The following is a 20,693-nucleotide window of genomic DNA, read 5'->3' as shown; positions in this document are numbered from 1 at the left end:
GCTTGCCGTAAGATATGCAGGAGCCGAGCAGGCGACGAAAGTTTCTCCAGATGGTCGCTATGAATTAAAATAGCGCAAGTGGCAAGACCACTCAAGCGGTAGCTCAATGCATGGAAGGGTGAATGGTGCCCTGTAAGTTGCGTATCATTCGAGGGTGAGTTCAATCGTTTTTATTTTCAGCTATGAGTCTATGTGTAATGCAAACGATGGCGGACCATGAAAGTCTGACAGGTGAAGAAGTAATATAAAGCGAAGGTCTCTAGTAAGCCACCTGATTGAAAGTATGCCAAACGTTATCTCATCATGTCATAATATGAGTACTGCGTAAACTGCCTCTGCTCGATGGATCTGTACCGTGGGTATCGCGTAATACTGCCTCTGCCCACAGGTAAAGTTAAATGGGCATCGCGTAATACTGCCTCTGCCCACAGGTAAAGTTAAATGGGTATCGCGTAATAATGCCTCTGCCCATAGGTAAAGTTAATTGGGCATCGCGTAATACTGCCTCTGCCCACAGGTTAAGTTAAATGGGCATCGCGTAATACTGCCTCTGCCCACAGGTAAAGTTAAATGGGCATCGCGTAATACTGCCTCTGCCCAAAGGTAAAGTTAAATGGGCATCGCGTAATACTGCTCTGCCCAGGATATGCGTCTCTATCCAATAAGTTTTATGTTTGTACCACATCTTTAATGAGCGTGATTGACGAAATAGAAAATGGCTGAGTGAATGAGGGCCGCATAAGTGTGATGAATAGAAAGATTATAAAGATTATGCAAATATTTTTCTATTTCTTTTATTTATAATAAATTATTTTCGACAAATGCGTGTCATGATGATAAGATCGTAGATGACGCTTATAGTCGGACCTTCTGCGAATCTCATCACTCATCAGCAATCTAGAACCAGCGTGGGTGCCCGAGGACGGCGCACCGTCAGGAGAGGCCGTGTTGGAATAAACAAGCAACATCAGCGTCAAGTCATACAACTTCCCTATTTAAAAAAAAAAAAGGCGGGAGATTTGTAGTTGACACATTGAGAATTGCAATTATAATTATTACGGTGTAATGTGATTATTGATGGTTATTTGTGTTGTAGATTAAATGTTTTTCTTTTGTGGTAGATTGATTGTTATTTTAAATTAAAGATAATTGTTTTAGAGGTTAATCTACTTCCTACTTATGGTTCTAAAAATATATTTATAAATTAACTTAAAATATTACATTGATGTAAGACGTCTTTGTTTACAACATATTTATTTCAATCAATGCTATGTTCTTTCTCAGGCTCTAGACTATTTGTGTACCAAATTTCATTTAAATCGGTCCGGTAATTTCGGCGTGAAAGTGAGACAGACAGACAGAGATAGTAGAACTGTAAAACTTGAAGGTTACTTTACCGTGCGCTTCGTACTTACTATTTCAAACCCTATACTTATATTTAATGTAAAAATACATTTTATTAAGAACATAATTTTATTCAACACTATTTGCAACCCAGCTTTGCTGGGGTCTCAGATCAATATCTGATAAAAATATTGATCAGCAGATGTTGGGCACTAAAAATCCTTCCTTAGAGTTCATGCCAAATTTGTATCAGAGGTTTATCCATGAAAGAGCAACAGTTACAAAACAGATTAGTATGGATAACTAAACTGAGCCATAGTGGTATAAAAATAAAGAAACATTACTCCGACCATTGAGATTACCAGCCATTCAAATTTATATGAAAAGACTACATTTAGCCGCACTTACGAAAGTCCTAAAGTACAATAATAGTAACCATTCCCTTATCACCGTAAAATACAATAAATTCACCTACATCAGCATAATTATACAGACAACCAGCGAGAAACTCTTTACTACTAGCGGAATCGTACTGTTTCATATAACTAGCTATAAACTAATAGCAGATGATAGCGCTCGAAAGCGCTGAAGGCGCTGTATATCTTAATGGATGGAAGGTTAAAGATGTCGTTACTCGAAGACCCTTTTCGTTACTTTAAAAGGGCCTAATGAGATCGTTTCTTGTAATGGTAATTGCCGGCTTATAATGTTATGGAAATAACGTTAAAGGTCAATAGATTTTAGCATGAAGAACAACAAAATAATTGGATTGGAAACATTATTTGTCACTGTTTTATCAATAGAATAAGAGAGAGAAGGAAATATATGTTCAAGTGGACTCTGGTGATCTTATGGGACAGCATAATATAATAAGACCGGAAAGATAACATTCGCTGGAACAACCACTTTAGCTGTTTTCCAAGACTTGGAAATTCAAGTACTATGGACTTCCGACAAAAACAATTCCTGACTTTGATTTTCTGAAAATGATAACTGACTGAATGGTGACTGCGAGTGACTATATAATATAACAGATAATAATGTCAACAGTTATTTAGTCAATATTTATAAATAAATTAAATTAAAAATCAAAGTGATAATCTATAAATAATGACTAACAAATAGGTATGAAATTATATATTTTTTTAAATAACAATGTCAAAAATAAATATAAAATAGTAGTCACACGTGGCTTCGCTTGCATTTAACGGTGATTGTTTAAAAAACATTTAGGCTATGTTCTTTCTTCTTTGCTTGAGACCAAATTTCAAGAAATTCGGTTCAACGGTTTGGTCGTGAAAGAGCAAGACACAGACAGACTTTCACATTTATAATATTAATATAGAATATACTGATATTGACTTTAAAACAACGACCATCAAAAAACAACATATGTTTTAAATACATTCGATTGATCAGATTAAATCACATTTAATAAATATCGCGGTTTTACTCCCATTATGTAGATAATCGTTTCATGAGTTCATCAGTTACGACCACAGTTTGGCATATTGGCTGACGTATTATTGTTATCGCTTCTCTTCTAAGGGTCGTAATATGACGTTAGACCTATTACCCTCGTCAATAAATGGGCTATTCAAATACAAGTGTCAGTACCTGAGATTATAGCTTTCAACTACACATCCAATTTGGCCAGGTGTATAATGCGGATGCCTATATCAAAATAAGTTTTAGATAGTGGGTACAGATGACGCATATATTTTTCGTTTCGTCATATTTCTAATATTTGAGCTCGATCTTTTAATTATAACTTGTCAGGTCTGGCAGACGCTTTTCCGGCTTTATATGTGATGATAGTTATGACGTTATAGACGTAATGCAGTGTCATCTAGCAGTGTGGTTACATTAGTGTGGATACGATAAAACTTTTCAATAAAAAAATAGCAGCTATCATGGTGATTGATTAGAGGTTTTCGAGAATATTGATCTCAAATATTGCGTCTTTTACTGTTTCCAAACAATTTCGTAATTAAAGTCATATTCAAACATACTACATACTACTTAATAGGTCAGACCTATGCTCGAAGGCTATATTTATAGGCTAAAAAGATTTAATATTATCTATCGATATATACATATGTGCCGTAAACAATACTACATTATACGAATACATTACTAAAGGTAACGAAACACATAAAATTAAATAGCAGTAACATAAGCAGAGGTTACTGAAATATTAAAACTATGATTGAATTCGTGCTTATTATATATTAAAATGCTTATCATAATCATGATTATCTACATCTTCATTACCATTATATACCTCTGCCTGTCCCTATGTATGCTTAGATAGAGTGATTAAAGAGGAAGGTTTTTGTATATAGAATACAGACAATATAGTAAATGAACACTAATAATTTTAGAATAGTCTAATTTGATATCGTAAATAAACAAATACTGTAGTTTGTTTTGGTATAAGTTATGCGTGTGAAGTCGTGGCAGGTCGCTAGTTTGAATATGTACAATGTTGATTATATATTTGTTCTAGTTCGTAGAAAAGTATTCAACAGGTTTCGATATTTCTTGGAAAATATTTCCAAGGAGACAAATTATTGCCGACCGTATTCACAGAGACAATGCAACACTTGTTCTAAACATCCATGATAACAATCTGTATAAATTAGGCAATTATTTCGATATTATAATTATTAGCTTCCAGAAATTTCATTTTTGCCAAGAATTTCGTATTTACTTCGAGAACATTAAGTCGGTGACGTCACATATGCGTTCCTTGAAAATCTTGTAAAGTCAAGAGAGCCAGAGCATGTCAAATACGGAGTCATCCATTTACTCGGTGTTAAGGCTATGTGAAAACCTGTCTGGAGAGATACGGTAACACTTATTCTACCCTTAAATAGCATTCTTAGTATTATGGTTATTGATAATACTTTAAAATCTTCAGTAACACAATAAGAATAAAAGTGCTTATTAATATACACAAATAAAAAGTCAAAAAATATTTAATAGCAGCATTTCCCCGTCGTCGTATGTTAAATTATTTTTATGTTTTATTTGCTGTCGATACGCTTGGCCCTAGGAGTAGTGGTGCAAAAAGCTCCACTGGTGACAGGAGGACTGGTTCGTTTTTTGCCCAGAGGAGCATTCTTGCCACCATTCCACGCGGTCAAGATTTGTACAGTACAGGTTGCAATGAGGCGAGGTGTTATACTTTTGATGAAGCTTTTTGCACCACTGCTCTAAGGGCCGAGTGTTTTGGAAGAAAATGGGACAAAAAATAATATGACATAAGACACGAATAATTAGATCACACGAAGAATATTTTCACGATCACGAATATTTAGATCGTATTTTGCTTCAGTTTTATCCGTAGCGGCACCGGCTAGTAACATTGTTAGGTTAGTGTACCAGTGTTATTACAAGAACAAGGGGCAAACCTATTTGATCTGTTAAAGTTATTGGTGTTATAAGAAATACATAATAACTCATTTTTGATTATTAGTTTTTGATCCCGGACGTTCACATAAAGGATTTCCTCTCAATTAAGACTTCCAATAAGGACAGTAGTCTAATATCTAATACAATTGGAATTGGAGTCTAATATCTAATGAAATGGAATACCCAACTTTAGAAAGACCTGCTGTCTTTCTAAAGTTAGGTATTCCATCTTGATAAGTAAATTCCATTACAGATCCATTACATACATTCTGCGTTATTGGATTATTCAAACCACTCGAACTAATCTAAAGTTTTCGTTTCACGGTCAATTTATTTCGTATTACGGACGATATTTTGATTAATGAACGTTAATTTAGTTCCGAAGGATTCGTCGAAACTGAAAAATTGATGTGAAAGTATGATTTATTATCTAACTCAAAATGTATTTAGCAATGTCTTTATAAAATAATATATATTTAATAAGGGTTTAGTAAATTCGGATGTATATTTAGCTGGTCTTATGTCCTTATCTATATAATAGTATATATTTGAAATTTTTGACTTTGCCGTTTCGTTTGTAAAAAATACGTTGGTATTATTATATACAAGATAAAACTTCTTCCTTCCGGTAAACGATAAGACTTCCAAGCAGGATATACTAATTTAAATAATGGTATTAACTAACATGACTTACTGAGTTTCTTGCCGGTAAAATCTACTTTTCGAACCGGTTGTAGCTTCACTTAATTTTAAAATGACGATTCAAAAGTGTAAAAGCCCACTTGAATAAAGTTTATTTTGATTTTCTTTTGAAAGCCAAGATGATGCAGTGTTTAGACACCTAATACACGATTGCGGGTAGAAACTCAGATAGGCACCACAGAATTTTCATATGCTTTCTATAATTCCTCTCTATATATTTGCCAGTAGATTTATATAAGTATCATAGTTGGACTCGTTTCAAATTTAACATATTTTTATTAAAAGAGATACGTAATATACTTAATTGTAGTTGTTTCACATTCTTGATTACTTTTGTAATCTATATCTATGTTAATAAAATTGTAAATGTAAAATTAACTCTGCCTGTCTGTATCACTTTCACGATCAAACCGCTGAACTGAATTTGATTAAATTTGGTATGAAGCAAACTTGAACTGCAAGAAAGAACATAGGGTACTTTTTGGCCTAACACATGATAACGAACATCGTAAAATACGAGTGAAGCCTCAGCCCACTATTAGTATTTACAATATATGTATATGCTAAGCTGTACGAATCAATTACGACCCTTAAATTCAAACACGAAGTTTAGTCGCTGAGCGATAATGACCCGTATTGTCAAGGAAATGCGGTATTCCTAATATTCGTCTATTCACAAGCGGAATACAAATTCGTGCAACTTACTTCTACTACTTCAACCTGAGTTCCTGAATCTGTTTGCACTTCTGTATATAAATTATGTATGTTCAAATTTAGACTGTAAGCTGTTATTTATAGTAATTCTATTATACACTAAAGGCAAAAAAAGGAGAAGGTATTGGGTAACCTATGTCTACTCATACCCATATCAATAAGAACGATTTTAGGACGAAAAATTCATAATTATTTGTTAATTACATATACGTGAACGCGTAGAAACGAAAAAATATTTACTTCAAAATAGAAAAAGGAATATTATACTGTAACTTTTAACAAAAACATTTTCTATACTTTTTGAAAAAAAAGAATCTAACTAAATTATTTTAAAAACACTTTAAATTATTACCAATAATAATAATACGCTAGGTGTAAGTAAGCGTAGAACACGCTCACTATTGAAATGTAATAAGGAATTAGTCGCTAATAAGCATTAGCGACTAATTCCTTAGTATAAAAAAAATAATTAATGTAATACGTAAATAGATATACATTTTTACAATTAACTTTCCCAAATCTTTCTATATAAATGTTCTGTATGTATGTACAAACGTAACTGAATTACTTCTAAAAAGTAACATTTTACGCATAAATGCGTATACATATAAGTCACACATTTTTATATGTTTTTGTTAAACTATAAAATAAATTTTCTTAGGACTTAATTTTATAATAAAAAAACATAAGATAAGATTTTACAGGAAAAATGTATACAAATATAAGATAGAAATTAAAACAAATACACGCCGTCTAAAACACTGCGTTGTGGCATTGTACATTGCTGGCTCTATTCTCTGTAAAGCAAGACTTATTATTTGAGCTAATTAAACGCTAAGCGAGTCTCGAGTCGCCGGGAAATTTTCTTGAACCACTTTCATCGAAATATTTTCTTTATATTTTTCTGGTATCTGATAACCTGAAATAATTTAAAAGCATTTTATTTTCGCAGGGGAAAGTTCAGAAAATTATGAATACATCATCATCACCATCATCAGCCCGTTTTTGTCCACTGGTGAACATAGGCCTCTCCAAGTGCACGCCACTTTAGTCTTTCTTCGGCTACTCGCATCCAGCTTTTGACGATTTACGCAGCCCGGCAGGCAGGAGCTGAATGCGAGTATGAATACAACGTGTAATAAATTAAACAACTTTATTATAAATATAATAATCAAGGTTATGAACAATATGATGATTAAATATATTGCTGCGTTGAAACTATAACAAACTTTATAAGCATTTGAAAATTTCTCCAAGTTTGAACTCTTAACTAAGCGAAGCGCTGAACTATCCAGAGATCGCTAAACTGTAAAGAGAACAGACAAACATATTTGCAATATTTACTTAAAACTCTGAATGCATAAATAGCATTGAATAAGTTTGAAGTTCCTAAAATCTTAGGTTCGAATCACGAGACAACAAATATGACACAAATACACGATTTCCGTGGCTTGTCTTCCACGTGACGTAACTGACGAATGCACGCGCTTCAAATAGCGAATTCCTACAAGACATTGGAACATTCGCCTAACTAAGCCCTCACGTGAACAACCTCAAAAACCTAACCTAAACCAATTACTCGGGTTTATATTAACGTAAGACAATATTAAAGTAGATGGTGCATTCGTTTTTAACTTACCCACACGACAAAATTTTGATAGCCCTGTGCAGAAGTCTATGAATTTTATAGTAGTTCCGGAATTATGTCGAAGTCTCATCGAAATTTCTACCTCGTATCGCAGTAAAGTGCTGACAGAATGAATTGACTTACACTCACCACGTCACCTCATAAATTGTTAACCTATTTCGTTCCTGCGACGTGTTCAGATTATACAATGACATTTCAGATATAACCTTAGATTTTGTAAGAATCGAAAGAGCGAATGTCCCTCATGACTTTTGAAAATGCAAATATTCGAAATGCATAGTGACATTCTTATCGTAGCTTACCAAGAATATAAATATTATTACAACATAGAAATGCGACGACCTTTCCATATAAATGTATATCATATACGAATTTATAACATTTTCAGACTTTATTTTTTTATATGATAAGTTGTTTGTGAGAAATCTTTGGAAATAATAAGATATATTTATTGGTTGAAAATTGTATTATTATATAAAACAAAATAATTTTACTATTTATATATTAAATAAACTTCATACAGTTATGTGCTTAAATCAGTTTTTTAGTAGATATGTAATCTAATGGTGGTAATTGTTAATGTACCACCAAACTTAAAAGTATGTTCCTTTTGCCTGTAGCTACATATACACAGAAACAACTGCCGTTTTATTCCTGTGACCCAAACAAGCTTGCACAAAGCACTAAGAAAATGAAAATCGAACACATTCGAAATTAATTTCAAAAACATTCCATAAGATATTCTTGAACGGATGGAAGGATAATATATCCGTATATACCATTATATCCGATAGTATATTCTTAGATCTAAAGACAACAATCAAAAGCCTGTCTTAAAATAAAGTAAATTGAAGTCGCGAGCGCCACTGTCATTGATAACGGCGCCATCGTCGCGCTCATTTCCATTCAAAAGGAATTTATTGTTCGGTTCGTCAATGATAATTTCTAAAGGCTATTGAAGTGTTTGTTATTGAAAATGAGGCTTCGAATGAAAAATTTCTGGCTCTTCATACTATTGTTCTTCTAAATTTTTGCACTTGAAAAATGTACAATTGTTTTTAGTTCTTTAAGTCTGTTTGAAAACTCAATAAGAATGTTTGTTAAAGTTATCTTAAGATTGATTTAAATAGAAAATTGTTGTCATTTATTAAACTTTGTGAATAAAATACATAAACCCAATTATTTATATATTTTTTGAAATTTTGCTGTTTATGACATAATTTTTATTAAAAACTCACCAGTATTGTGTAATAATGTTTGATTACTTCAAACATTATTTTCCTGTTTCACTGTCCTCGTAGTAACTGACAGACACTGACAGTAGATACTTCAATTTTGATTATTAATAATTCGCGAAGCTCGTAAGTGGAAAATAATAAGTATAAACGAATATAACAATTCTAATAATTTTCCACGGCATAAAAAAGTTTTTAATCGTTTACACAACCATAGAATTGATATGCTGCTCGTTTTGCATTTCTAGTAACTCTAATTTCACACTTTTTTTTTAATTCGTGATAGGGCTTTGTGCTATGCTTAGTATTTTTGTGTTCCAATAAATAAATAGTAAAGCAATCATTTAGAAAATTTAGTACGAAATTAGGGATCATAATATATTGGTTAGATTAGACCAAAATTGTTAGCTGAGCTGAGCACGGGAGTCGGACTTCGACATTCCATGTCGAAGTCATAGCATTGGTTTTAGTAGTAAAAATACCATATAACAATCAAAAAGGTTTATATTGCATAAAAAAGACTATAATCATTTATACAACATTAGAATTGATATGCTCCTTTTGCATTTCTAGTAACTATAATTTTACGCTCATTAACTTCGTGGTAGGGCTTTGTGCAATACTTAGTATTGTACTGTTGAGTTGCGATTTCAGTTAGTCAGTGTAACTATAAAAACAAGAGACATAAACTCTTAGCTCCCAAGGTTGGTGGCATTAGTGTGACGTAAGGAACGGTTGTTTCTTAAAAATGTAAATATAAATATTGAACAACATCACACACATTACTCTGATCCCTATGTCAGTAGCTAAAGCACTTGTGTTATGGAAAATCAGAAGTAACGACAACAAAAGAACACACAGACCCAAGACAACATACAAAACTAATGAACTTTTTCTCATCGAACCCGTAACCTCGGAGTGGGATACCCATGCAATCCGACCTACACACAACTCGACCGCAGAGGTCGTCAATTTCTTACGCGTCTATGGGCGCTGGTTTGGTCTTTTTATAAGCCATTATATTGTCTCATATTTAATATACATTTATATTGGATTATTTAGATACGATCCATTATTGTAGTTAGTAGTAACCGTTAAATATACCCACAAATGAACATAACATTGCTAATATTTCCAGTTGGCTATAAAGTTTTTTTTATTATTTTAATACTATTTGTGAATTCGTCAGTGGTCCATTAGTGGGAATATTGATCAGAAATTGTGTATAAGTCTGAATAATGTCAACCGTTAATCAATGACGAAATTTCCAAAAAGAATCAATTAAACTTGTTAACAAAAGCTATTAAAAGTAATAAACGATTCAGAAATTTTAAAAATAATTACTTTAGAACTGCCTGTACTTTTTTTCCTTAATAAACCTTAATCACAAAAAAAAAACTGCTTTCAACTTTGCTCCTTCGAGGAATCAAGGTAATTTTAACTTTGAGGTTCCAGGAATTAGCATTTGGAACAAATATCTTTAAAAATGTCGTAAATAATATAGGGCAGTATGATATATTTATACGTAAATATTACGCAATACTGAACTATATACAAGTAAATTTTCTAACATAATAACAAGAATTTGTAACGTTTTTAAACCTGGGTGTTTATTATTATTTATTAATTATTAAAGTTATCTTTAATTGTTGTAGATCTATTAATATAGTATTCTAAAAAAATTACAACTAATGTTATGAATTCGACGATAATTCTATATGCAGGTCTGTTGCTCTTTCACGTCTAACCTATGGAACCCAATTTGCGCAGCTGGAACTCCCAGCACGTTTACATTTTAGGTCCTATATTAGAAAACGCAACGGGCGACAACTTCTGCAGATTAGATACAACTAGATACAACTCTCTGCTTCATGGTAATCATGTCTTGTTTTAAATTGAAAATTCACGAGAAGACTAAGTATAAGGATATAAAAAGTTGATATAATATCTTGATAAGTCAGTTGTGTTATTCCTTGTTTATGGTCCACCTAAGTGGTCAATAATGCTTAGAATACATTGGTGCCTTAAGAAATTTTCATATTTCTTTACATCGCCAAAGCAATTAATCTTCCATGAGAACTCAGATTTGTTATCCCTTCTACCTATTACTAAATGTACTAAGCATTGCTTGGCTTTAAAATACATGATGAGTGACTGGCACTAAGCCAGGCAGGCTTGACCAAAGTTCTACAATCAAAAAAATAATTGGAAGTTCAATAAAATATTGCCAGTATTCGCCATTATTAATAGTGACAATATTCGCAAGAAATATAAGGTTGGCTGTTAATCGAAGAGAAAATTGCACAGTAGTCTGTTTTTGTTGATTTATTTGAGTCGTAATTTCAAAGACGAATTTTGATTTATAATACAAGTATAGTTAGAAAATGTATTTTTAACTATTGTATCTTAGTAAAATTTCGTCTTGTAACACCTAAACAATGGCAATCAAAAACAATTTAGAAATTGACAGGTCATTGACAAATGAAACAATATTTTAATATTTAATAGCAGCAAATATTATTAAATTTAGACTTTGATTAACGTATTTTTTTAATAAAACAATAAGTCAAAAAATGTAATATCTTTTGACAATTATTCCTTTAGTAATATACCTTTTATTTTCCAAAAAAAAAACGCTATAACTTTTTCTGCTATATTTCCAGCATCTTTTTTATCAACCTCGAATTTATTATGATCAGTCGAAATTATTTTTTGTCGTTTTATATTGGTCAACATAAACTGTCTCGAAATGTAACTAAGTTATAATTTTATATTGATAGTATTTCTATGGTAAGTAGACTCAAAAGCGAAACAGTTTTTAACAGATTGTAAGAGACCAAATTTTAAATTGTTCAAGATTATTTGTCTCCTCCCGTTTGTACATAGATACAGAGTAGATCAGAATAGATAAATTATAGGTTACCAACTGCTTCCCCTTTTATGTGTATGTAGATCTTCATGATCGATTCAGTTGTAAAAGCGTAAGAAACTAATTTCATTTTTCATTTCCAAAATTTGTAGACAAAGTGAAAAGGACTTCCAGTTATGTACAATAAGTATTAATTTTCTTTAATCTTGAAGCTAATTTTATATTTAAGATTCGAAACAATTGATCGTATCACTGATACTATGACATACAAGAACATTATCAAAGCAGTTAATAGAAACAACACTATTTTTACTTCATAATATTCAATCCAGGGGATATTCGCTGCTGGAGTTCGCCGATATTCTACTTCACTGTGCCGTAGTACGTGTTCCGTCCACCATACCGCGCGCTCGAGTGACGATTGTGGTTGATCATCCATAAAGCTGCGTAGCTTAACAATATTCTTACGATAACTGTAATCAATAAATCGACCAATTTAAAGAACTGTTCCCATTTTTAAAATCTCAGAATTCTTGTTTTTCTATTCCAGAACGTATCAAATATCCCTGACCAGGGTTATAGACATACCAAAACTCGGGAATTTCTCGTATCAACGATACGTCAATGCATTTATCCATAGGTACGCCTAATTTGTGTACGGAAATTAAACATTTAAACTGTTGTCTAAATTCTATGAATATTTTAATACTTAAATACTTTGCGATATAAAAAAATAAAGAAGTGTTCACAATAATAAACTACCAATGTTTATATATGTAAGATACGTTTATACTGTCAACATTAAATTTACCTTGTGTTTTACCTTATAATTTTCAATTAATAGCTATATTTACACATTTATGCTATAAAATAAAATAAGTCCAAATAAAAACTGTGTTTTTTATACATACCGAATATCTTCGATTACAGTTTTAATAGCATCCATTAGCTCTTCCTCCGTCAATGTTTCTATCGCAAGTCCTTTTCCAATATTAAATTTAACATATTGTTCGACATTATACCATTGGTCAGCCAGTATTGGTATGCCAATCAGAGGCACTCCAGCAGTCATAGCTTCATCAGTTGACTGTAAACCCCCTTGAGTTATAAATAACTTGACCTTGGGATGCCCTGATCGGAAAAGTAAATTTATAAGAGCCGTTAAATGTTGTACGTAAAATAGGACAAAAGAAGGGCTTACTTAACAAATCAGACTGTGGCAGCCATTTTGATATCTTCACATTCTTTGGGCGTCCTGGAAGCTCATCTCTATCCCATTTCCACAAAAAGTCGTAAGGTAATCGCGAAAATGCATTGTTAAATACCTTCAACGTTTCCGGTAGAAACATAGATGGTTTAACATTCGTACCGAAACTAATATATATAACTCCATGTTTTGATGAATCAAGATACGACATTAAATTCTGTAAACATATTTATGTCGTTATAATATTTAATAAATTACTTCTATAATTTTACTAAATTACTAATAATTACCTCTGGTAACTCTTTTTGTGGTTTTTGATGCAATGATCCTAAAAACAGAACATTTGGCGGAACGGGACGATTGAAATCCCAAATGGGATGCACATTTAGGAACAACATTCGAACATTCTGCCTTAAATCGTTCAAATCTGGCATATCTGAACCAAGAATTGACTTAAATACTTTATTTTCCGTTTGTTCATGTTTAATGAGGACGTAATTGGTCGCATAATAATAATACAGCTCTGTAATTTTCTCCCATAACGTTAAATTATAAGTTCTTTTCTGCAGTGCATTGGGATAAATAAGAGGGTGAGATGCTGCTCCTATTGCCTCATAGGCCGAAAGAATACCGCTTAATGAGCTGATTTCGATTACAGGCGCATTGTAAATATGTGAATAAGCGATGGCTGGTCGCGTCCAAGATTCAATAAATAACAAGTCAAAATTTTTATTATCACGAATTAGTTTTTGTATATCATCAGACTTTAATTGTGTAACAACTATATTTAGGAGCAAATCGCTCGCAAAACGGTAAAATTCCACTGGATTTTTCTCGTTTCCTCTTATCCCAAAAGCCTTCCAGATTTCGTAGGAAATATCGTGCACATCGATTTCAGTTAGATTTTGAGGTGCTTGACCTTTTGGAAACGCTGGATCTGTTGTTATAACTGTAACTTCATGTCCACGCTTAACAAGTTCTAATATTAATGGACGGAACACAACTTGATGGCTTATTGAAGGCGTTGGAAACACTCCTAATATTTTTGCCGTTTCACTTTCAGTGAGCACAAATATTAAACTACCTATCCCAAGAATTATTTTCCACATATTGAGTTCAACATTGATCAGAAAAGGATAAGAATGTTTATGTGACGTTTACCTTATTATATACTCCTTTAGCTTTGCAATTACTTATTATCAATAATAGTTAATATTAATCGATCTAAAAGACCTGTTTTAAAGTTAGATGTTTTATAAAAAGTGATTAATTTTATGCACCATATGATTACCATATACATAATACGGTTTTTTGCATGCATTGGATTCCCTTACTGCGCTCATTCCTTTTTTGTAAGATGTGAGGTTTTAAGTGAGTACTACGTATTTCATTTGATGTAAAATTTGGAATCCCTTGTTTTCCAATGATTATAAAGAATTACCTAACAAGATTTTTCAATTTGCCAATGGACATTGAACATTTTAAATAGGTTTCTAGTAAAATAGGGGTAGATATCTAAATCAAAATATATGAATCAATTAATAATAATTCAATTTTTCTAACCAAAGTTTCGGAAAGGCATCAATAAAGAACACCTAAATATGCGAGGCATGTTGTATTGGATTTCATGGTAAAAATATTTTTTGCTCGATTCGGAATTTCTCGGAAAACCAATATATTCCGCAGTCATACATACTAGAATTGAAAAAACACTCATATTATATGTTGGCCTATTATTCTAAACGAATATTTACCAAATTTTATGTCCGTACATATCATGTTTGTCCATGAAGCTATTACAAAGTATGATTAGCTTTTTAATAAATTTTTTTCTTAATTATTCATATAACTAATGTTAAATCGACTTTTGAATGCGTTGATGGCAGATGGATGGGACCCTTGATAGTTCAAGGGTATAGGATATGGATAGTATAGGGATATGGATAGTTCAACCCTTAGTTTAATTTTCGTAAAAAAATCATAATAAAAGTCTTTCTAGTGACTAAATCAATGAAGTCTTTAAAGCCGATAACTTCTTACTAATATAAACAATCGCAAGCGTAACTGACTTGAGTTTCTTAACTTAAAGGTTTCCTCCAAAAATATTACATTGAAAACAAACTTTCAGAAATAACTACTTCTCAACGTGGATTGAGAATCCCTCGTGAAACATAAATGAAACAAACAAGGTTGGTAGTTCAAGAATGTGAAACCTCAAAAGTTTTGGGAGAACTTCCTTGTATTCTCAAATGTCTTGGGAAAATCAACTATATTGATATATATTCATTTTATATTAAAAAAAATATATGTATAATTCATTTTTAGATTTTTAAATCGCGCGCTGTTAGGTGTTTAGAATTTGGTTAAATAATTACCGTAGTTATTATTAATCATTTATTATTAATCCCAACATATTCAAATCAATTCAGAAAGCAGGTTCTTCCGAGGGGAACCGGAAAGAAACTCTATAGTTACTCTTTTTTACCATTTAAAAATACAGTAATGTTAGATAATAACAATTATATATGTATTTGTAATTTATGCTGCCTGTAAGTCCACAAGTATTAATTCCACGCTTTTTTATCGTCTGCATAATCTTGTACTGAATAATGTGCCTTCTTTAACAATGTATTTTTTACAAATAATTTAAATTTATGAAACGGCAAAGTTAAAATGTCTGTGGTATTTTATTAATTGTTTCAAACACGCTATGTTCTCGATGGTAAATATTAGTGAGAGCTGTGAATATCTCTGCGATGCAAACAACAAGGAAAACATCTGTGACTCAAGTAAATATTCTTGACCTGTGGTGAACGCTTTCTTTCAATCACTTCATATTTTCGCCGAACATATTCACAATGTTACCGGAAACTTGACCAAAATATTTTGATGATTTATATGTGTCTTATAAACATATAACTTAAAAGCGTTTTGCCGGTGTGTTTAATTTCGTTCATAGCAGAGAGATGAAATTTTTTTATGCTTGGATATATTCTTCTTTATCTTAAATACTTAATTTTTTTCGTCAACAATTGTTATTTCAAGTCGTACTGTAATCTTTAGGCCTGTAATATCAAGGGGAGTAAGTTTGAGTCTGCCTAAAGTTAGAAATAGTATATAGGTGTCCGACATAGAATCTTCTTGCTCGTCAAAGTATGCCGTATCTACTGTTAAATAATGATGTATGATATTCAGAAAATCAGTTTTTATTTAACAGTACACAGCCGTGATCAAATAATAATAATCAACAATGCTATCCAAACCATATTTTATTAATTTAAAAGATAATAACAATAAAATGATCGGAATTGCGAATCAATGGGATAATGCTGCTGGCATTCTTGCTTACATTCCACGCGGTCAAGATTTATACAGTAAATATTTTTAATTCATATTTGTACATAGGTCTTAGTCTTAATAATTTTCACGTTCATAAATGTAATTTTTATTAGCAGAATCTTAAACGTCTTTAATATGATATCTGAAAATTAAAGCATCGTTCTCTAAAGATATAGTCCGTGCCTTCTGCGTGCAACCGGAACGTTACTCAAGATACCAATTGGGAAATCGTTGGCGGTAGTTGTAAATAATATTTCTTTTGTTCTTCAAATAGACAAATGCCACCTTAGTCTACCCGTGACCACGAACGCTGTAAAGTGCTCGAAACGTCGGGATGTCAAAAGTAATTAATACACGCGATTCAAATCCGTTATAACTAGTTTTATTTAACTAATAACGTATATTTGTGATAACTAGATCTTATATAGACTTATGCTAAGAATTCAAACAAAAGATATCTATTTGACTATAACTTATGATTTTTGTTTATGATGATCTTTATATAAATTTTTGTGTATTGTACTGCAAAATCTATTCCGAGTGTCTTAGAGGCGTCCGTTCTAAAGAGTGACAACTTCAGAACGATGATTTAACTAATAAGCCAGAAGCAAGTTATACTACCTGACCAAACTTTAAAATAAATTCAGAGAAAAGTAGATTCTAAGGAAAATATCTACAAGTATAAGTCTTCTAGTATATTTGTTATTTATCTGGGTATAAACAAAGGAATAAATTTTGTTTTGCTATATCTTCTTTACAACGATCGCGATACATCCGATATTTGTGTATTTAGTTTTATACTTATATTCCAATTTATAGACAAAATCATGTCAAAAGGTGGATCTCTCGAAATACAGACATTGGTTATTTATATAACCAATGTTTATTTTTATAACAAGTATTAGGTTTTAAACTAACATGGTTATTTTTATTGTTACAGTTATTAATTACCGGATATTTTGTTTTATTTTTATTTTTATTCGTTGGAGCTCGATATTTCGACCTTATCTACGAATGTCTCGTTCACGAGACTGAAGTTTGCGGGTAGATATTTTCATAACATGTACCTGGTACACATACCGTTATTAATAACTGAAATAAAGTATTAGGTTATTTATATCACAAGTATTCATAATCAAAACCATTTCACAACAATTTACAGTACCAAAAATAATACCCATACTATATTTTTGAAAATATCCAGAATCAAACATTCTGAATATGAAAAAATAAAAAACTTATGTTAGATGTTATATTATCTTTACTTTAAAACGCATACAATACCTAACTTTCGACATAATTAAAGAGGTCACTATAAATATAAGCGAAGAAATTGTTATAAAGGCACTCAATGCCAATAGCACAATTCCTACTTCATAATATTCAGTCCAGTGTACGTTAGCACCAAGAGTGCGCCGATATGCTACTTCGCTATGCCGCAAGACGTGTTCTGTCCACCACACTGCGCGTTCCAGTGATGACTTCGGTTGATCATTCATAAATCTACGTAGTTTAATAACATTTTCTTGATAACTGTAACCAAAAATGTAATTTATAAGAAAGTAAATATAAAATCACTAACGTTTTCGTGTTTACACATCATTTAAAATAATTTTACTACATCATATGTAAGTAAGCTTTGTACAATTTAATTGCTCACGATTTTTCTAGTTCCATAACACGGTCCAACAATAATGTCTCACGTTCTCTTAAAGATTTGAAACAATTGAGTTCCATTTCGTGTTTCTTTGTTGTGTGTGCATGTCGTCTATGAAAAGTGCAAGAATAAAAGGACATTAACTATTACTTAATAAAATATCTTGTTAGAGATCGTATCTTCAGCTTGAAAAAAATGATAATCCACTGCGGTTTCAATTTTAATTCGAATAGCCATTTTAATGTATTAGTGAATTTAGTGAATTTATTCAAAGTGATAAATACCTTTTATCATTTATTACAGTCTTAATAGCATCTAGTAACTGATCTTTTGTAAGTGTTTCGATATATAGTTGTTTTCCAATGTTGAATTTAACATACTGTTCGGTGTTATACCATTGATCCCCAAATATTGGTATACCAATGAGGGGCACTCCAGCAGTCAATGCTTCATCGGTAGACTGTAAGCCTCCTTGTGTGATAAATAATTTAACTTTGGGATGTCCTTAAAGGAAAATGAAGGCAAAAATATTATAAAAATTATCAACGACTCAAATACTTTAGGTATACGTTAAAATTATATATGACTTACTCAACAAATCAGACTGTGGTAGCCATTTTGAAATTTTAACATTTTCCGAACATCCTTGAAGCTCATCATTGTCCCATTTTAATAATACATCGTAAGGCAATTGAGAAAAGACATCTGTAAATATTTTTAATGTATCCGGTGGAAACATTGAAGGCTTGATGTTTGTACCAAAACTAACGTATATAACTCCATTTTTCGATGAGTCAAGATATATTTTTAGATCCTGTAAAAATATATATAAACACAGAAATAGATTGGTATGGTAGATATAAGTTTTAATTACTCATATTACCTCCGATAAGTCATGTTGAGTTTCTTGGTGCAAACCTCCTAAATACAACACATTTGGAGGAACGGGCCGATTAAAATCCCAAATGGGATGAACGTTTAAAAACAACATCCGAACATTTTGTCTTAAAACGTCCAAACTTGGTGCATCTGAACCAAAAATTGAACGCAAACCTTCATTTTCCTTATGTAGTTGTTGCAAGAAAATCTGCTCTTGTGAATAATGTATATACAATTCCGTAATCTTTTCCCAGAAGGTCAAATTGTAAATTCTTCTGTGCAATACATTGGGATAGATAAGAGGATGAGAGGCCGCTCCTATCATTTCAAACGCAAGTAAAATACCACTTACTGAGCTGAATTCGATAACAGGCGCGTTATATATATATGAAAAAATAAGCGCTGGTCGCACACATGATTCAACAAATATTAAATCGAATTTTTCATTCCTGTTAAGTAAGTTTTGTATTTCAGAAGATTTTACTTGTTGTAGAAATATTTCTGAAAGCAAGTTTGAAATTAATCCAAACGACAAAATACGATCTTTCTCGTTTCCTTTTTCAATTTTTAGCCAGAGTTCGTAGGAGACATCGTGCACGTCAATTTCGGTGTTGTGCCTGACCTTTTGGAAACGCAGGGTCAGTTGTTATGACTGTCATTTCGTGTCCACGTCTAGCTAATTCCAACATAAGTTTACGAAAAACAACTTGATGGCTTATAGAAGGCGTCGGAAACACTCCTAATATTTTTGCCGATTGACTTCCAGTGAAAATAAATATTAAAGTAACTATAATTATACGAATTTTCCACATATTGATCTTAAATAGGAATCAGAAAAGAACGTTTTTCAATGTTTTACTTATTATATAGTCCTTTAGTTGTAATTACATGCTATCGAATTCTTTAAAGTTAATTGATCTAGTAAACTTGTACTGGACGTATGTGCTATAAATAATATTGATAATATACAAACGTTATTCATTGTTTTGTCTCTGGATAATGAAATAAAATCAAACATTTTTTCTACGTAAAGTTTATATCCATATTTCTAAGATTTCTTTTTCTTTTTTTCTCCAAGAAATAGGATACTTTCTACTTTCAATGCCTATATCAGAGACCTAGCAAATACACATAACAAATATAAAAATATAAATTCTACTTTTGTTTAATTCAATAAGATAATATTTTTATTGTATTATTCTTAAAATAAAAATATCATACAGAGGTTTTAGAGAGAAATAGAAGATTACGAAATTATTTATTTAATCTTTTTCTGGTTTTGCGTACACCCATCTAGGTGCATGCTACCCATTACTTCCTATTGTACCCCCCAACAGCAATACTAGTTATTGAGTATTACTAATTTCTAGTTTGAAGAGTGTTAGGCTGATGTGAAGAGTCGAGATGGCCCACTGGTTAGAACACGTGTATCTTAACCGATGATTGCGGCTTCAAACCCTGGCAAGCGCCGCTGTTTCATGTGCTTAATTTGTCTTTATAATTCATCTCGTGCTCATCGGTGAAGGAAAACATCGTGAGGAAACCTGCATGGGTCTAATTTCATTGAAATTCGGCCACTTGTGCATTCCACCAACCCGCATTGGAACAGCGTGGTGGAATATGTTCCAAACCTTCTCCTCAAAGGAGAGGAGGCCTTTAGCCCAGCAGTGGGAATTTACAGG

The 20,693-nt window shown here is 32.0% G+C and overlaps 1 pseudogene; it reads right to left on the bottom strand.

Annotated features, from left to right (window-relative positions):
• Nucleotides 1–293: 293 nt before the first annotated feature.
• Nucleotides 294–19,823, bottom strand: LOC124539195 (annotated as a pseudogene).
• Nucleotides 19,824–20,693: the final 870 nt, after the last annotated feature.

This window comes from Vanessa cardui, chromosome 22 (assembly GCF_905220365.1).
Source record: "Vanessa cardui chromosome 22, ilVanCard2.1, whole genome shotgun sequence".
NCBI lineage: Eukaryota > Metazoa > Arthropoda > Insecta > Lepidoptera > Nymphalidae > Vanessa > Vanessa cardui.
The sequence above is the reverse complement of the archived record's forward strand: the minus strand, read 5'-3'. Positions and strand labels throughout refer to the sequence as shown.